This window comes from Apium graveolens, chromosome 10 (assembly GCF_009905375.1).
Source record: "Apium graveolens cultivar Ventura chromosome 10, ASM990537v1, whole genome shotgun sequence".
Lineage (NCBI taxonomy): Eukaryota > Viridiplantae > Streptophyta > Magnoliopsida > Apiales > Apiaceae > Apium > Apium graveolens.
The window spans coordinates 89,138,806-89,158,090 of record NC_133656.1 but is presented as its reverse complement, the minus strand read 5'-3'; the positions used below and the strand labels follow the sequence as shown (position 1 = coordinate 89,158,090).

General features: G+C 39.4%; 1 non-coding gene across 1 annotated transcript; it reads left to right on the top strand.

Moving 5' to 3' along the window:
- The first annotated feature begins 3,283 nt into the window (after window positions 1–3,283).
- On the top strand, window positions 3,284–3,390 carry LOC141694363 (small nucleolar RNA R71). The gene has a single exon (XR_012563677.1). It is a non-coding gene; the product is annotated as a small nucleolar RNA R71 (small nucleolar RNA).
- The last annotated feature ends 15,895 nt before the right edge of the window (window positions 3,391–19,285 follow it).

The following is a 19,285-nucleotide window of genomic DNA, read 5'->3' as shown; positions in this document are numbered from 1 at the left end:
CTTTTCTTAGAAGCTCCAACTGCAAATAATCCTTCCACAACACCTGTTACTGATGCTGTTCAAACTCCTGAGTTATCACTAACACCTTCTCTGCATCAAGATGATGATCAGATTTTAGGTGAGCATCAGGATATGGTTGTTGATCAGAACTTAGTATCAGATCAGCAATTAGAGGATGTTGAAGCCTCCATTGCTACTCATACAGTTGTATTATCAGAAGATACTGATTCTTTAAGTTCTGATGCTGCAAATGTTGGAGATACTGGTGAAGCTGCTACAACTGTAGATGCTGATGAAGCAGGTCCTTCAGGACATACTCCTCCACTGACTCTTCCTAAGTCTGAACTGCTAAAGGAGTTTGTTATCAGGGATGCACCAGTACCTTGGAGTGAAACTCCTGCAGGTCAGGAGTGGACTAAGGAATGGAACTCAGTTTCATGTGTTCCAAATGCTTTACATCTTGCTGAGCACTTGACTAAAGCTGATGAAATGTTACATTCTGATGATTTTAAAATCCAGCTTAGAGTCACTGCATTGAGTACTAAACATCTACAAGGTCTTCATTCCAACACTCATGCAGAGCTACACAAGATTCAGGAGAACTTTATTAAACAGGAACAAGTTTGGAAACTTGATAAGAAAAAGTTCTTCCAACCTACCATTGACAGGGTTGCTTATATTGAGAAAACTCAAGAGAAGCAACAAGCTCAGATTGATCAAATTCTGACAAATCAAGCTTCTCAGCAATCGCAACTTACTGAAATCCAGACCTCAGTGGAGCTACTTATCTCTCTTTTATTACCTGCTGATGCCAAAAAGGGGGAGAAGGTAATTAAGTCCAAATGCAAAACCAACAAGTCACTGCAAGGAAAGGATGATGGAAAAGATGACCAAGGAAACTCTGGAATGGGTGGTGGTCATAGTCAATGTAGAAGGTTTACATCAAGACAAACTAGTCACAGAACAAGTTCTGATACTGGGAAAAGAATAAGTTCTGCTGCTGGTAAAAGGATAAGTTCTGATGAACTTCTAGATCTTGATGAGGAAATGTCAAGACAGTTATTTCTTCAAGAAAATCCAGGGATGGACTTGGAAAGTTTAAAGGAAGAAGAAGCCAGACTTAAATCAGAGAAAGTCACATCTAAATCTGAAGCTTCTGGTAAAAAGTTACTTCCAAAACCTAAAGGCATTGTGATCAAAGAAAGGATACATACTGAAGAAACTTTGGCTAGATCACAACCACAGATAGATCCAAGATCCAAGGGTAAAGAAAAGGTTGGTGAACCTATCAAGCCTTATGTACCTCCTGAGGAAGAAGAAATTACTGATGGAAAAGATAATCTTGCTCTGACTTCAAGAAAAGTTCTTAAAACAACCTCTGACATGGCTCAAGTTGTTCAGAGTCAAGAAATTGTAAGTTCTGATATTCAGAAGAAGCAAGTAACCTCTGACAGTGCTCAAGTTAACTTGATATCAGAAAATAAATCTAAAACACTCCTACCAGGATTCACTAAAGCAAAACAGACTCAATCTTTGAAGACTACTTCAAGTGGTTTTGAAGCAAGAGTAGTTACTGGAAAGGAAGCTAGAGATAAAACTGGATTGGGAAGTGCTGATGAGAGAAGAGTACACAACACTACCGATGATCCAACTTCCTTGAGTGAACCAGGTATTGGAGCAACTCCTGAGAGATTGAATCAACTAGAATCTGTACAGATGGTTTACCATACCTTCTTGAAAGAATACATCATGTTGTATTTCATGACAGATGGTAGGGTTTATCATATAAGACAAAATGCCATTCCATTGAAGTATTTTGAAGAATTGGAGCATGTATTATTCTTACTTCGAGTGGATGACAGAATAACAGAGACTGCTGCAAACTACTTAAAGGAACAGATTCAGAGACAGAAAAGACTTTATTCTGTTAAGTCTGACAGCAGATATGTTCCAAAGTACAGAAATCACAATGGTGATATTGTTGATATGAAGCCTAATACTGCACATATCAGAACATATCTTGGTATTAAGGGGCTTGAATTCAATCTAGAGTCTAACAAAGCTTATGTCATAAGACTAGATCGGGAGTTGAGAAAAGCAAAGATTAATGATCTCAGAGCTGCAATATTTCAAACTGGTGAAGATACTGCAGAGCTTAAAGATGTCAAACGGAGAATGATTGATGAACTCAGATATGCTGAGAAATGTTTGTTGAAGAATTATCTCAGAACAACTCCTGACATCAGAGAGATCAGAAAATGATGAAGCCAAGTCGAAGATCTACAACTGCTTAAATTCTGATATTTATACAGATTGAAGTTGTTATCAGAAGTTGAATTGGTAAAAACTTTAAGGACTGTAATTTGTAGTTATCTTGTCTATTTCTCATGCATTTGTACTTAATGTTTTTGACATCATCAAATATCTGTTAAACTTGTATATTTTTTTAATTTACAAGTTGGGGGAGATTGTTAGATATATTTGATAATGTCATGGCTAATATGTTTTATGTTTAGATTTCAGATCTTATTTGAACAGAACAAATCAGTACTTAACTGATCAGTACTTATACTGGAAGTCAGAACTTAAGGGATATCAGTACTTATGTTATCAGGAGATAGATATCAGAACTTAAGTGCTGAAGGACGATCAGATAAGGACAGTAGCTGATTAAAGTTAAGAAGATCAAGATAAACATAAGAAGAGATATGCATGAAGAAGGAATTCCGTGAAGAATGGAATACTTGGAATAGAAGATATCTGATTGATATATTTTAGGAAGCAGAATTATATTCCATATCAATTAGCGAATATCTTGTAACTGTGTAGTATATAAACACAGACATAGGGTTTATACTATAAGTGTTATCATTATCGAGAATATTATTTATTATAACCCTAGTAGCTCTCGTGATATTTTGTTCATCACTGAGAGATAACAGTTCCAGATTGTAACAGAGTTTATTGTTTAAATAAAGTTTGTTTTCTGTTACATAAGTTCTTGAAGTTTGATTTGATTATAATAAACACTGTATTCACCCCCTCTACAGTGAAAGTGTGACCTAACAATAAGGGAAATGGAACTCGTGACAACCCGAATCCCCGACCCCGGATTTGGGGGTGTTACAGGTTTTGATGCTCATTTACAGCCATAGTCTCAATAAGATTATAAGCCTTAGTATAGCTTTTGGCCCACAAGGCGCCTCCAGCTGCTGCATCGAGCATGGGCCGAGATTGGGCCCTCAAACCATTATAGAAACTAGTGATCACCATCCAATCAGGCATTCCATGATGTGGACACTTTCTCAACATCTCCTTGTAGCGCTTTCAAGCTTCGCACATAGATTCTGTAGGTTGCTGCGCAAACTGAGTAAGAGCACTCCTCATAGCAGCAGTCTTCGCCATTGGATAAAACTTCACCAGAAACTTTTGCGCAAGATCTTGCCACGTAGTGATGGACCCAGCTGGTTCAGAATGTAACCAGTCCTTAGCTTTATCCCTCAGAGAGAATGGGAAAAGCCTCAGCTTGATAGCCTCATCAGTCACACCATTATATTTGAAAGTACTGCAGATCTCGACAAAATTCCTTATGTGCATGTTAGGGTCTTCAGTCGCAGCTCCTCCGAAAGAAACAGAATTCTGTACCATCTGAATAGTGCCCGGCTTGATTTCAAAGGTGTTAGCCTGAATAGCCGGATGAAGGATGCTTGACTGAATGTCATCAATTTTGGGCCGAGGAAAGTCCATAAGAGCTGGATCTGCCGGAACTATACAATCACCCATGATTAAGGGTTCTTTCTGCTCACTTCCTGAATCCGAATCTTCAAAATCTATCTTCTCCGGAATATCAAGAACTTCGTCTGTCTCCTCAGCTGTATCTAAAGTCTTCTTGCGAGTACGAGAACGAGTTTGCATAAACGCTCGCTAAAGTACCTGAAACACAACCGGAAACAATAAGTAACACGTCTTAATCACTGAGTCCTAATGCCCAATGATGGAAAGTACATAAACTAAACAAATACGCCGAGTCCCCGGCAGCGGCGCCAAAAACTTGTTAGGGCGAAAACACGTGCTAATAACACACGCAAGTATACGCATTCACAAGTAATATAGAATACTTTCTAGTTCATTCCCACAGAGACTCAGACTAATTATGTTCAATTAAACTCACTCACCAATGTATGATTACTTCCCAATGTTAAGACAATAACACTTAGATTTGATTAACTAATTATTAACTACAATTAACTACTACAATTAAGCACTTAATTAACACTTGAATTAACAATATTAAAACACTCATGAGATCACAACTTCATTACTACTTCCTTCAATAGTCATTGTTATTACCCTTAGCATGCAACAGTGATGATATTAATCGAATAACACGAAACTGATAAAAGCCAACTTTCATTGTACTAATACCATTCTACCAAACATCCACAATTAAGATGAAGTTGAATAGGCATCAATTATGTTGAGTCCCTATATGTCTATAGAAATTGACAACATAACGATTTAAGCACAAGTTATTCCTTTTGATTACACAGGGCGAATAAAACGGTTAGAGTTACCCACTAATCATGCAACATTGTACATGAACCTATGCTAGCATGGCAAGTTCTAAATCTCAAGATCCACCGTCACTTCACAAGAGATTAACACCCTATCTTATATGTTCGCGACGCACATAAGACGAATACGCACAACCAATACTAGATATCATACAATCGTCACACACTAAGATATTAAACAATTAACTAAAGAATTCCATAGTAAATCTATTACGACCCCATGATCACGATTAACCCATGATAGCACTCATCGTCATCATGGGTTCATATGAAAACATAATAAATAAACACAAGAGAATAATAACTAAAACTACTTATATTAAACCAGAGTACGTCACAAGAGTAAATAGGTTCAAAGTAAATAAAACTAGCATCCAACGTTACAACGAAATAAAGAGTCACAAGAAAATATGCTTCCTCTTCGTTGCGGTGTGCTAAAACGGTCTTCTTCCTTATCTCCTTCGCTCTTCGATTAATACAACGATCCAACCTTTGTGAAATGTCTCTAAAATCTATTTATATAGGAGTCCCATAAAACCCAGATAACTCAGAAGTTGGAAGCCAAACAGAAATAGGAGTCTAAAATAATTAATCTGAAATTACTACCCTGCGCGGCCGCTCAGCATTCCTGAGCGGGCGCTCAGACCCCTTCTGGAAAATACTATGTTTTTGCTCCGTTTCTTCGCTGCAATCTGCTACTATATTCCCACTTGCAATGCTAAACAAATGCCAAGGCTTATTATTGATGAATTCTCTCCCGAAATGCAACTAATACCCTGAAATGCACAAACACTAGAAAAACGCATCAAATACACAAAATACTTGATTTCAAGACACCAATTTAAGCTATTATAAGATGTTCTAAGTGGTATAAAATGCCACTTATCACACCCCCAAACTTAAATCGATGTTTGTCCTCAAGCGTCACAGACTCAAAAACAAAATAAAAACATGCATGAATGCAATCTATATGAAATGCAGTGATCCCCCTTACTACGACCAAGCCAACCAACTTACGAAATCTCAACAAATGCAATTAGGCGAATAAAGATCCATCGAATCATACAAACTAACATACAGCCATAAATGTGGTGTGTGCAGATGCTTAATAGATATGCTTCGAAACTAGATTAATTATCATGACTCAACTATCCTCAAGGCAATCGCATGATTATACAAAGAATAAAAATTCTAGGCACAAAGTGACTTATAACACTTCAAGAATCCTGGAGCTTATTACGGAATCATGTTTTTTATTTATAGCAACAAATGCTTATTTGACCGTGCAATGACCGAGGTCCATAAAAGACTTATACAATGGCATCCATGTAGCGAGCGTTAGGTTAGCGGATCCCAGGCTATAAAAGCCTTAGGTCACTAGGCACAAAGTCCCCTAAGAACTTAATAACTCGAATACCAAAGAGCCCACTCGTGATCAATTATGCATTAACTCTTTATTTTTCTTCTTTTTTTCTTTTTTTCCTTTTTCTATGTTTTTTCTCTCTTTTTTTCAACTTTCTGAACAAGTGCGTTTCGCTCCATCTTGCTCAACCCTAGACTACTCGCATAAACATACGAGCCGGCTACTAGCCATTTGACGCCTAGCCACAATTAGCAATGAATTCCATTTTTCACTCCATTTTTTTCTTTTCATGCCTTTTATCACTAAGAACCTATTATAAAATTCTAAGCATCGATTTAAGTTTGGGGGTGTGATAAGTGGCATTTTATACCACTTAGAACGTCTTATAATAGCTTGAATTGGTGTCTCGAAATCAAGTATTTTGTGTATTTGATGCGTTTTTCTATTGTTTGTGCATTTCAGGGTATTAATTGCATTTTGGGAGAGAATTCATCAATAATAAGCCTTGGTATGTGTTTAGCATTGCAAGTGGGAAGATAGGAGCAGATTGCAGCGAAAAAACGGAGCAAAAACAGAGTATTTTCCAGAAGGGGTCTGAGCGCCCGCTCAGGAATGCTGAGCGGCCGCGCAGGGTCGTAATTTCATATTAATTATTTTAGACTCCTATTTCTGTTTGGCTTCGAACTCCTGAGTTATCTGGGTTTTATGGGACTCCAATATAAGTAGATTTTAGAGACGTTTCACAAAGGTTGGATTGTTGTATTAATCGAAGAGCGAAGGAGATAAGGAAGAAGACCGTTTTAGCACATCGCAACAAAGAGGAAGCATATTTTCTTGTGATTCTTTATTTCGTTGTAACGTTGGATGCTCGTTTTCTTTCTTTGAACCTATTTACTCTTGTGACGTACTCTGGTTTAATATAAGTAGTTTTAGTTATTATTCTCTTGTGTTTATTTATCATGTTTTCATATGAACCCATGATGACGATGAGTGCTATCATGGGCTAATCGTGATCATGGGGTCGTAACGGATTTACTATGGAATTCTTTAGTTAATTGTTTAATATCTTAGTGTGTGACGATTGTATGATATCTAGTATTGGTTGTGCGTATTCGTCTTATGTGCGTCGCGAACATATAAGATAGGGTGTTAATCTCTTGTGAAGTGACGGTGGATCTTGAGATTTAGAACTTGCCATGCTAGCATAGGTTCATGTACGATGTTGCATGATTAGTGGGTAACTCTAACCGTTTTATTCACCCTGTGTAATCAAAAGGAATAACTTGTGCTTAAATCGTTATGTTGTCAAATTCTATAGACATATAGGGACTCAACATAATTGATGCCTATTCAACTTCTATCTTAATTGTGGATGTTTGGTAAAATGGTATTAGTACAATGAAAGTTGGCTTTTATCAGTTTCGTGTTATTCGATTAATATCATCATTGTTGCATGCTAAGGGTAATGACAATGACTATTGAAGGAAGTAGTAATGAAGTTGTGATCTCATGAGTGTTTTAATATTGTTAATTCAAGTGTTAATTAAGTGTTTAATTGTAGTAGTTAATTGTAGTTAATAATTAGTTAATCAAATCTAAGTCTTATTGCCTTAACATTGGGAAGTAATCATACATTGGTGAGTGAGTTTAATTGAACATAATTAGTCTGAGTCTCTGTGGGAACGAACTAGAAAGTATTTTATATTACTTTCGAACGCGTATACTTGCGTGTGTTATTAGCGCGTGTTTTCGCCCTAACAGCATCAATCCCTCTAACTTCTTCCAGTTCATCTAGATAGAGGTTTAGATTAGAGAATTCCTTGATGTCACATAAGTACATGTAATCTCCCTTGTTGACTTTGGATTGAGCTTTGATTAGAGATTTGGATTTGAGAGGTGACAGCTTCACTTTCTTGACTGCTCTTGACTTTATTCTCTTTGGCTTGTTAAGGATTGGCAAATTGAAGTCAGGAATTGGTAGACTTTCCCAGTCTATTGGTTCATCCTTAGGCACAATAGGTTCACCATGAATGTTCCTGTAAGGATCCACCACCTTAATATCTTCAAATACCACTGAGGGTTTTGATGCTTGAGTTGTAGTTGGAGTGGATTCCTTGGGAAACTGATCCTCCAATTCCTTACCAACAAAGTTTAATTTCCTTTTGGTTCTTTTGGCCAATTCCTTGTATCTGTGAGATTTCTTCTGTTGTGGTTCAACTTGCTTCTTTGGATCTTGAGATTCAGTGATTTCAGATGGCTGAGTAGGAATTTGTTGTGTTGGTTTCACAGCTTGTAGCTTGGCCAAGATAGCAGCTTGCTCTTTCTTTTGTTTAGCCTTTTTAGCATCTAGAGCAGCTTTCTTCTTTTCTTGCTTCAATCTTGCCTTTTCTTCTCTCTTTGCTTCAGAAAATTGAGGATGTCCAGCCACCACACAAATTTCTTTACCATTCCTGAAAACTTTAGCAATTCTCCTTTTTAAAGCTGAATCAGCTGGATCCTTGTAGAAGGCAATGGATCTTGACAATAGTTTCTTCTCATCAGGCTTAGGTGTCTCATACACTGTGTCCAAAGGGTTCTTTAATGAGGTTTTTGGATAATTCACCCTTGGCTTCAAAAGTACTTCAGCCTTTGGAGATTTGATGCAAGATGGTTGTCCTCTTTCCAGATAGTTCATGCTCATTTCATTCACAGAGATTTGCCTGACTTGAAAGTGATGAATGGCTGACTTTTCTGGCTTCTTTGCTAGCCCAAACTTCTTTTGAATGTCCTCATCAATTTTCTCCCAGTTAATTGGAATCAACTGCTCATTTTCAGCTGCTCTTAAATTGGCTGCTGCTTCATTTATCAGATCAATGCCATCTTTGGCTGGTGGCTTGGTGAAAGTAATTAAAGGCACAATTACTTTGCTAACTTCAATGTTGAGCACTTTTTGCTCCCCCTCACTCCTAGAATTCTCTTTCTCCCCCTTTTTATTATCAGCAAGTTGAGTAGAGGAGGTCTGTGCAGCCACCAGTTTCTGAAGCAAGTCTATCTATTGAGCTTGGTGTAAATGAATTGCTGTAAGAGATGCTTCCATTGCTGACATTCTTGTATCTAAGGCATCTATCTTTGTGGCAAGATCAGAATTTTTCCTGAGTTGTCTCTTGATGTCAAGCATTGTAGCTTCTGGAAGTTTAGAGTCCATCTTGTCAGAAATGGCCTTTTTTATCTCATCAATATCACCTTTGATAGTGTTGAAATCTCGAGCATGTTGAAAACCTTGAATTTGTTGTAGTTGTAGAGAAGCAAAATATGCTTGAAGGAGCTTTTTGGTGTTGGCATTTGTGGTGGTTTGAAGAGCAGAATTTGTCTGATTTATGAGTTGAATCATGGTTGTCTTGAAGTAGTGTTCATCACAGTGCTTTGAAAATGCCCAAGATGGCATGCCTGATCTTGAACTAGAGCCTACTTCTCCCCCTATGTCCAATGGATCTTCTTCACTATATCCACCTTCACCTCCAAAGAAATCTTCTGAACCATCAGTCTCATAATCAACATCACCAGCTGTAGAGGGCAAAGTTGTGATGGCATCCTTAGCCCTTAGCATTGACTGTGTGGTGTGCACCAAGTTAAGCATCCTTTCTACAATGTCATTGCCCTGTTCAGCTAAAAGTGGATATGCTGGAACAGGGTGAGTAAATGTCTCAGCATCAAGGGAGGTGGAATCTATAACAGCTTGAGGTTGCTGAGATAGTCCCTCCATGTCTGCATCCTGGACATTCATTAACTCACTTACAATAACATCCATCCTTATATCTTCGGTACCTGCTTTTCTCTCATTTTCTCTCTTTTGTTGCATCAAGGTCTCACCTTGGCTCCCCACCCTCACCTTCACCATCTAAGGCGGGACTCCACACACTCTCTTTTGCCAATCCTGAAGAACTGGATTGCATATTTTCACTCTTTTCCTCTCCTTTTTCCTGGGAGCAACCCAGACTCTCACTCAGTTCACTCCCTTCCCTCAATCCTAGGAGTGATTGTACTACCACTAAGTCTTCTGCACTTGAGATAATTGATGAAATTGGAAGCTGTGCAGAGAAACTCGACAGATAAGGGATATCCATCGGGTTAGCAGTTTGACTATCCAACGGATAACTGTTGTTAAGCTTATCCGTCAGGATACAATCACTACTCGACAGATGAACAATATCCATCGAGAGAGAAGGAATAAATGAGTTTGGAATGGAAACTATTATGGACTCTGTGCAGATTGATGAAAATTTTGGAACAGATGTCTCAACAGTTCCTGAAAGAATTGGAAAATGAGCCAACAAATCATCCAAAAGATGATGCTCATTTGCACTAGATTTTGGCTTCCCGAACAGAGTTAAAGAAGGGGAATCAGGAATTGATGTGTTGATCATATCCACATCCAGAGAGTTTGTGGGAGAATTTGGTGTTTGGGGTGCTTCTATTACTAAAGATTTTGGCTGTGACTCCACATTTATTGGAGCCACATCAAATTGACTTTGAAAAGGTGCAGTGACTGTGTCTTTAGCACCAGTTTTCCAGTGTGTGAACCCTGTGCATCCCCAAGGGTTTTTGGTTTCTTCTTTCTAGTATAGGTTTGGGGTGAGCTTGTGTCCCTTACCCTTTTGGCATATGCTCTTGGCTGAGAGCTTTGTTCAATAGTCACATCCTTTTGGGAGGATGCAACTAGAAATGAGCTAATTTCCTTATTAAGCACTGCAGTCTGTTGGGAAACTACAGTGTGGCTAGGCTAGGAAATACTCACCTCTCCAACCTTATCCTTAGGGTTTCTTTTATGTTCAGCATGTTTCTCACCTACCTTACCCACCTTCACACTCCCCTCTTTAGATTTGGTGGATTTTGTTTTGAGAGATACCAGAGGGGGATTTCTTTGACTTGGATTTAGAAATCTTTGATGGTTTGATAACTTGGGTAGGCAACTGTTGGGTCATTGACACAGTTGCCATAGCTACACTAGAATGCAAAGAAATTTGTGAGGTTGGAATAGTAGAGACAGATGAACTTACCTCACTTACCTGAGGTGCTTCCATTATAGGAAAATAGAAGAGTGGCACCTCTTTGTGATGGATTGTCCTGTTCAAATCTGCAATAATTCTTCTTTCTTGAACCCAACAATCTAGTTTGTTGGTTGAGTTCTCAAGCACAATTCCCTCAGAGAGGTGGTTAGCTAACATCATGAAAAATCTAGCATAGTAAACATTTTTACCCCTCTTATTTAACTCTCATAACTTAAACCCCAACTCAAACAAAACAAGATCACTAAAGTTAAAGTACTTATCAGTAACTAGCATGTAAAGCATGTTAAGCATAGAGATATTGACAGAATCAAAATTACTGATTTTACCAGAGAATACCTTAGTAACTACATCACATAGATAACTCCATTCTTTCCTAAGACCCAACCTCCTAATTTTACTTAACTTAGAAGTAGAGAGTGCATAGTTCATGGAGTTAAGCATATTAACAATATCAGTGTCTGTGTGTGGTGAAGTTACAGTATTATCAGGAATTTTGAAACATGCTTTAACAACATCACTGTTAATACAGAATTCTTTACCTTTAATAGTGAGTGTGATGGTCTTATCAGTTGAGTTGTACACAGCAGTTGACCACATTTTCTCAACAACCTCACAGAAGATGGTGGGTGATTCTAGCATGGCATAGTTGAGTTTGCAGTTCTTCACAAAATCCATCATTTTGTGGAAGTCACCAGACTGTTAAATCCTCTTGTTTACTAGAGCCGTGAAGTTGTTCTTCTTATAGATGAATCCAGTGTGTGACATGATCTTGACGACTGGTGCCATTGTTAGAGAGTGGAAATTGCGGAGATAGAGATGATAATTGCTTTTGAGAAAGAGAGAATTTACAGGAGATGATTTGAGAATGATAAAAGAAAAGTAATGGAAATGAATTAAGCTTTTATACTATCTCAAAAATAACTGTCAAAAATAATAAAATAAAAATAAATTAACCAATAAGAATTTCCCAAAATAGCCGTTTAAAAATAAACTGTAAAAATTCCTTCAATTATCCGTCGTGTTATACTTATAAACTATAAGTATACTCGATGGATAAAGTTCAGGGAATTAACGACTAAGATTCAGACAATTCGACGGATGAGGATAAATCAGTTATCCGTCGAGTCATAAAATATTCCAGAAAAGTAATTGATTTCATTAATAAAATGTATACCGACGGATGATCAAACTCGATGGATAATGATCATCCGTCGAGATGTAAATTTTGACTTAGCCAAAATTTTATCCAAGACTGAAAAATCAATTAAGTTTCTGGCTGCATTACAACTTGTAAATTATTTGAAAAGATTTAAGAGTAATTTAGCATACCTAACTCACTTACCAACCTTGAAAAGGTGGATTCATCCAGTGGCTTGGTAAATATATCTGCAAGCTGCTTTTCACTTGGAACAAAATGTAGTTCCACATTACCATTCATTACATGTTCCCTTATGAAGTGGTACTTGATGTCTATGTACTTTGTCCTTGAATGCTGTACTGGTTTTTCAGTGATGGCAATTGCACTTGTGTTATCACAGAAAATGGGAATTCTTTCCACTTGCAGACCATAGTCTACAAATTAGTTTTTCATCCACAAAATCTGTGCACAGCAACTGCTAGCAGCAATATATTCAGCTTCAGCTGCAGAAGTAGAAACTGAATTTTGCTTTTTACTGAACCAGGACACAAGCTTATTTCCTAGAAATTGACAGGTTCCTGTTGTACTTTTTCTATCAATTCTACAACCTATAATCTGAATCTGAATAACCAATTAGATCAAAACCAGAATCGCTAGGGTACAAAATGCCAAGTTTTGGTGTTCCCTTGAGATATCTGAAAATTCTCTTAATAGCTACTAAGTGAGATTCTCTAGGATCAGCCTGAAATCTAGCACACAAACATGTAGCAAACATTATATCTGGCCTACTAGCTGTTAAGTACAAAAGTGAGCCAACCATGCCCCTATAACTTGAAATATCCACAGACTTTTCAATAGTGTTTAATTCAAGCTTAGTTGCAGTGGCCATGGGAGTTTTTGCAGATGTGCAATCCATTAGATCAAACTTCTTTAAAAGGTCATAAATGTATTTAGTTTGACTAATGAATATTCCATCACTAACTTGCTTGGTCACTAACTTGCTTAACTTGCAAACCAAGAAAGTAAGTTAGTTCTCCCATCATACTCATTTCATACTTACTTTGCATCAATTTGGCAAGCTTTTTGCAAAGTTTTTCATCTGTAGAGCCAAAAATAATGTCATCTACATAAATTTGAACAAGTATACTAGAGCCATTAACATTTCTAAAGAAAAGAGTTTTGTCTACAGTACTTCTAGTGAAGTGATTCTCTAAAAGAAACTTTGACAAAGTGTCATATCAGGCTCTAGGTGCTTGCTTCAGTCCATAAAGTGCTTTCAAAAGATAGTAAACATATTCTGGAAAATTTGAATCTTCAAAACCAAGAGGCTGACTCATATAGACTTCCTCCTCCAAATCTCCATTCAGAAAGGCACTTTTGACATCCATTTGATAGACTTTAAAATTGGCATGGGCTGCATAGGATAAGAAGATTCTGATGGCTTCAAGTCTTGCAACAGGAGCAAATGTTTCATCAAAATTTATTCCTTCTTGTTGATAATAGCCCTTAGCAACCAATCTAGCTTTGTTCCTGACTACTATGCCATTTTCATCCATCTTGTTTCTGAATACCCATTTGGTGTCAATTGGATTCTTTCCTTTAGGCTTGGGCACCAGCTTCCATACCTTATTCCTCTCAAATTGGTTTAGCTCCTCCTGCATAGCTAAAATCCAATCAGGATCCAACAAAGCTTCTTCTACCTTCTTTGGTTCTTCCTTAGAAAGAAAGCTGCTATATAGACATTCTTCTTGAGTTGCTCTTCTTGTTTGAACTCTAGAAGATACATCACCAATGATGAGCTCAAAGGGGTGATCATTTGTCCATTTCCTTTGTTCAGGTAGATTAGCTCTAGATGAAGAGGCCTCATTGTTGTCTTGATGTGTGATTGAGTCTTTATTGTTAGAAACTCCCCATGAGTTAATGGATCTTTGATTTGAGAAAGGGGAACTTTCTATAAGTGGTCTATTCTGACTTCCAGCTTCTTTTGATGACCCGACGGATGGTGAATTTTGAGTACTGACGGATGAGGTTGGTTGTCTCGCGACGGATAAAGCAGATTATCTCCCGACGGATGAAGCATTATGCAACTCGACAGACGTTGAATTTTGTGCTTCATTAGTAGTAGATTTTTCTACATTATCATTTAATACGGTTTCTTGATCATGTTCATCATCACCGTCATCACTAACCATCTCCACATTGTCAAATTTGAGGCTTTCATGGTAATCTCCATCTTGCAGTCCTTCAATCTTTTTATCATCAAACACAACATGTATTGTATCTACAACAATGTTGGTTCTTAGATTGTAGACTCTATATGCTTTACCTACAGAACATCCAACTGATAGGGATAAATAAATTATGATTGTATAATTAAATACTGCATTAATTGTACAAGCTGTGGGCTACTAGGCCCAATAAAAAGATATATGAAACTCAGACCAGAAAGGTTAAGCCTGATGGACCAGATCAGGCCTGATGGAATAAAAAAGGCCCAAAAGCCCTAATTATTAATTAATTTTGTAATTAATTAATAAGGGAAAAATCAGCTATTGAGAAGAGTCCCGATAAGGATATAAATCCTTATAGATTAGCCTCAAGGGGACCTAAAAGGATAAGGGATCAGCTTCCTACTTCCTAGGACTCCTAAGTCTATCCTAATTCAAAGGCTTGTTCACCAAGTCTCCTATACCAAGTCCAATTCAAGGACCACCAACATCTATATAAGGGGTCTCACCCCCACCCATCAGAACTACGTTTTTTGACTTGATCCTTGGCAATCAGCAAGGTACGTAGGCATCTTGTTAAGGCAGATTGAGTCACGAAACACAAGAGCAGTCAAATCGAGCCTTGGAGCTCACGTTCCTTAGTATTAAATACATCAATTATATATAGTAGTTTTAATCCATAACATTTGGCGCCGTCTGTGGGAAAAAACGGAACAACAACCATGGCGAGAACACGGAGAACAACCAGCACTCTGGAGGAGGGAACACCATCAGGGACAACCCAGGTGATTTCATCAACCGTGGAGGTTCCTCCCCATTCAACTTATGCATCTACTCAGGGGGAAGCCCAGACAGGGGCAACTCATCCTCAGCTACAAGGGACAACTCCTCCGACTATTCAAGGTACGAATCCTCAAGTTCAACAAATACATATACCTGTGAATTCTCGACCCGTCGGGTATGAATATTCAACTATTGTTACTACTAACCCCCCTTATGGGATGCCCCTTCACCCTGAGGTTGGAGGAAGTGGATATGCTGGGCGAAGCGAAGCACGAGGGCGGTCGCCCCCCTATATACGAGGTTTGGATCCTATCCCTGAGGATCGGGAAATTTCTGGTCCATACACTGAGAGAGACTCCGAATCTTCGGATGATGAAGTGGCCCCGAGAAGGAGGGGTCCTGGAAAAGAGCCAATGGCCGATGGAAGGCAACGCCCCCAAAGCACCCTAGGGGCGAATCCCCAAGAAGTGCAGGAAAAGATCAGGGCTCATGAGGCTGAAATCCAAAGGCTGAGGCGTGATTTGGAGGCTCACCAAGCCACCAGACCCCACATACCTCCTAGGGGGAGAAATCCTCCTCCTATCATAGACCTGGATGGTCCGGTAAGAAGAAGGGCTGCTGTCCCAAGAACTGATCCAAGCAATCTCCTTCCCCTTGGAGATCCTGATGATCCAACTCCACCCTTCACAGAAGAGATAATGAATGCCCATATCTCAAGGAAATTCAAGATGCCCACTATCAAAGCCTATGATGGCACGGGAGACCCCGCTAATCATGTTAGGACATTCTCTAATGCACTGCTGCTGCAACCCGTGAATGATGCTATAAAATGTCGGGCCTTCCCTCAAACCCTGTCGGGTATGGCTCAAAGATGGTACAGTCGCCTACCCCCAAATTCTATTGGATCATTCAGAGAATTAAGTCAGACTTTTATTAAGCAATTCATCAGTGGAAGAGTCCATGAGAAAAGTTCAGCATCTCTTATGAGTCTTGTGCAGGGAGCTAAAGAATCCTTAAGAGATTACCTAAATCGTTTTACAAAGGAGGCTTTAAAAGTCCCAGACCTTGATGATAAGGTAGCCATGATAGCACTGCAACAAGGAACTAGGGATGAGTTTTTCAAGATGTCTTTGGCCAAACGACCCCCTGAGAGCATGTTACAGCTCCAAGAGAGGGCAGGGAAGTATATCAAGGTTGAAGAAAGTATGAGGAAGACCGTAGTAAGTAATGAGCCCACTGGAGGCAAGAAACGAAAAACTGATTTGGAGTATATCGCTAAGGATAAATATCCTAGAACTGAACAAAACCCTGATTCAACCCCCAAGAAGGGAGGACCTGGGCAAAAGTTCACTGAATACGCTAAGCTGAATGCTCCCAGAAGTCAGATTTTGATGGAGATTGAGAAAGACAGAGATATTCGCTGGCCTAAGCCCTTGAAGGCTGATCCCGCCAAGCTAGATAAAGGCAAGTATTGCAGGTTTCACAAAGATGTTGGCCATGACACCGATGAGTGTAGGCAGTTGAAAGATGAAATTGAGTTTTTGATTCGAAAAGAAAGGCTGAACAAGTATACTGGAGATGGAGGAGACAGAAACAATAATGGAAGGAAGAACTTTGAAGATCGTAGGAGGGACCAAGATGATCAGGGGAGGAATCCCCAACCTAGAGGACCAGTTATAAACACCATTTATGGAGGGCCGAGACCTCGAGGGCCTGTGATAAACACGATCTTTGGAGGTCCAACTGCTGCTGGATTGTCCAAAAATTCCAGAAAGGCATATACTAGAGAGGTTATGCATATTGTTGGAGAAGCCCCGAAGAGGGCCAGGACAGAAGTAACATTGGCTTTTGATGATTCCGACCTAGAGGGTGTGAAGTTTCCCCATGACGACCCGCTGGTCATAACGCCGATAATAGGAAATAGCCCGGTTAAGAGGGTCCTTGTGGATAATGGTGCTTCTGTGGATATCTTGCTCCACGACACCTTTCTAAGGATGGGGTATAACGACTCCCAGTTGACACCAACCGACATGCCGATATATGGATTTGCTGGAGTAGAATGTCCTGTGGAAGGGATAATTAAATTGCCAACCACCATAGGTACGAAGCCAAGGCAAGCAACGCAGATGCTGGATTTTGTGGTGGTAAAGGCTAGTTCAACTTATAATGCTATCATGGGGAGAACAGGGATACATGCCTTCAAGGCAGTCCCCTCTTCCTACCATTCAGTCATGAAGTTTCCCACCCGAAACGGGATTGGAGAAGAGAGGGGAGATCAAAAAATGGCTAGAAGCTGTTATGTGGCCTCTTTGAGGGCAGATGGAGTCGGGGGGCAGGTTCTTCCTATTGAAGATATGGATGTTCGAGAATATGATGAGAATAGAGGAAGGCCAGCAGAAGAATTGGTTTCGGTTCCTTTAGATCCCAAGAATCCTGAGAGGATGACTTTCATTGGAGCTACATTAGAGGAGCCCCTTAGAGGGAAGTTAGTGAAATTTTTGCAAGAAAATAGTGATGTGTTTGCATGGTCAGCAGCTGATATGCCAGGCATAGACCCGGAGTTAATTACCCACAAGTTAAACGTGGATCCAAGCCGGAAGACAGTGAAACAAAAGAAAAGAAATTTTGCCCCGGAAAGACAAGAGGCTATAAAGCAGGAAGTGGAAAAGCTCTTAGAGGCTGGTTTCATTGAGGAGATTCAATTTCCGGAGTGGTTAGCAAACCCTGTAATGGTGAAGAAGGCTAATGGAAAGTGGAGGATGTGTATAGACTTCACCGATCTGAATGATGCATGCCCTAAAGACTGTTTTCCGCTGCCTAGAATTGATACTTTGATTGATGCCACCGCTGGACATGAGATGCTGAGTTTCATGGATGGGTTTAGCGGATACAACCAGATCAAAATGCATAAGGATGACATTCCAAAGGTATCATTTATCACTGACTTTGGTGTTTATTATTATCTTGTTATGGCGTTTGGTCTCAAGAATGCAGGAGCCACCTATCAAAGGTTGGTGAATAAAATTTTTAAGGATCTTATTGGGAAGACTATGGAAGTCTATGTTGATGACATGCTAGTCAAGAGTCTAGTAAAGACTGATCATATAACCCATTTGAGGGAAACTTTTGAGGTCCTGAGGTACCACAAGATGATGTTGAATCCCACGAAGTGTGCTTTCGGAGTAGGATCTGGAAAATTCTTGGGATTGATGGTCTCAAAGAGGGGAATTGAGGCTAACCCCGATAAAATAAAGGCAATCCTGGACATGGAACCCCCAAAAACTGTCAAGGATGTTCAGAAACTCACAGGAAGGGTTGCTGCGCTAGGACGATTCATCTCCAAGTCAGGAGACAAGTGCTTGTCATTCTTCAAGTCATTAAAGAACATTAAAAACTTTGTATGGAGTGAGGAAAATCAGAAGGCATTTGAAGAGTTAAAGAAGTATATGGGCCAGGCCCCGTTGTTGGCCAAGCCAGTTCTGGGTGAAGTTTTATTCTTGTACTTGGCTGTTTCAGAAAGCGCCTTGAGCGCGGTGTTGGTTAAGGAGGAACTGAAAGTCCAGAAACCCGTATACTATGTCAGCAAAATTTTGCATGGTGCTGAGTTGAATTATTCAGCCATTGAGAAATTCGCTTTAGCCTTGGTAATGGCTTCAAGAAAGCTGCGTCCTTATTTTCAAGCTCACCAAATTGAAGTGCTAACAAATCAGCCACTGAGAAATATCATTCACAGTCCCAAGGCAAGTGGGAGACTAATTAAGTGGGCAATAGAGCTGGGAGAGTTCGATCTCAAGTATAAGCCACGTATGGCCATAAAAGCCCAGGCACTAGCTGACTTCGTGGTGGAATGTACCATACCCAACCAAGAAGTCGGGGGGCAGGAAGATACCACACCTCAAGACAAGGGAGTCGACAATGGGGACAAGGAGAAAGAATATTGGGTTCTCTATTTTGATGGGGCATCAAAAACAAATTCCAGTGGAGCAGGGTTGGTTTTGCAAAGCCCTGATGGATTCTTAATTGAGTATGCCATGAAGCTAGACTTCCCAACCACAAACAATGAGGCAGAGTATGAAGCCCTGATTGCTGGCCTCGGTCTAGCTGGGACACTTAGAGTCAAAAACTTAAAGGTCCGTGGAGACTCGAAGTTG